The sequence below is a fragment of the Octodon degus genome, unplaced genomic scaffold, assembly GCF_000260255.1.
Source record: "Octodon degus isolate 3935 unplaced genomic scaffold, OctDeg1.0 scaffold00005, whole genome shotgun sequence".
NCBI lineage: Eukaryota > Metazoa > Chordata > Mammalia > Rodentia > Octodontidae > Octodon > Octodon degus.
Window position 1 is genome coordinate 12274725 of NW_004524581.1, and position 1469 is coordinate 12276193.

A 1469-nucleotide genomic window follows, 5' to 3' on the forward strand; every position below is an offset into this window, starting at 1 on the left:
AGGCCTTAGAGCCTGAGTTTCTAACAAGTTTCTAACCTGTGAGTCTTACTGTCCTGGAATTTGGAGGATTGCTATACATGAAGCCATTCCCATCTGTGTGCTTCATATTTACTGGCGAGAAATACATTTTTTAAAGATAAAATGAATTACTTTTAATAGCAAAGATGCTAAGTACATTTTATATGATTAAGTAACAAAAAGAAAACCTAATGTATATCTCACAATTGAAATGAAAATTGTCTATGATTATTGTTTTATTTTTATTTTTTCATTGACAATAATTGTACATATTTATAGGATACCATGTGACATTTCTTTTTTCTTTTTTTTTAAATCATCATTCATTTATTCATTAATACATTGTCAAATTCAGTTTTCTATACACTATGAGGCTCCATGTGACATTTCAATGATCTACTATTATATGAAACTTAAATAATGTCCCTTCCCTAAGGCGCATTTTGCAAGTTATCATAGCTGAAATGTCATCACTTCTGCTGTCATAAATCTGAGTTCTCATGATACTTAGCAGAGTGTGACATGGAAAGAGAAACGCTGAAGTGTTCATGTTTACAGCGGACAGACAATTTTTCCCACAGGATAATTGGACTTGGGCATTCATAGAGCTATAGTGCTGCTTACAAGAACTCATTTTCTTTTTGTAATATGCAAAATAATAACAGGCTGGATGCGGTGGTACATACCTGTGATCCCAGAACTCAGGAGACTGAGGAAGGAGGATTGCTGCAAATTTGAGGCCAACCTGGGCTACATAGTTAATTCAAGAGCAGCTTGAATTACATAATGAAATCCTGACTCAAAAAAACCCCAAAAAAACATAAAATACTACTCCAAAAGGAAAAATTATGGCTAGTGCCCACAATTTATTCTATACAAAAAGTCTGTATTTCTAAGGGAAAATTACCAGAATATTAAACTTTTCTCCTTTACAAAAAGACTAAATACATTTTAAATTTTGTTGAATAAGGGTAATGTCCTGAATAATCCTTAAATCATAATTATTTCATGTAATAAGTTTTGCATATTTGAATATTAATGAAATGGTCCATGAGGAACATTCATGAGTACTTTATTGGAACTATTACAGTTAATCTATATTCATAAAACTTAATAACCATAAATGAAAAAAAATTAAGAAAAGGATAAAAATTATATATGCATTAAACTGTAGGATTAATATTTCTACTAGTAATCCTTAAATTTTATTGATAGTCTAAACAAATTTGTTTCTCCTTTGGGGTATTAAATAATTGAATCTTCTTTAAAAATAAGTACCCTGGGGGCTGGAGAGATGGCTCAGTGGTCTAAAGCACCTATTTGGAACAAGCTTGGAAAAGCACAGGGACCACGGTTTGATCCCCCAGCACCACATGCCAGCCAGTCGCGCCCCCTGGTGGGCTGAGCTGGCCACACACACACACACACACACACACACACACACACACACA

The 1469-nt window shown here is 33.4% G+C and overlaps 1 protein-coding gene across 4 annotated transcripts in view; it reads left to right on the forward strand.

Annotated features, from left to right (window-relative positions):
- Oit3 (oncoprotein induced transcript 3) overlaps positions 1–1469 on the forward strand; it is a 29532-nt gene that overhangs the window by 15452 nt on the left and 12611 nt on the right. The window lies entirely within an intron of this gene.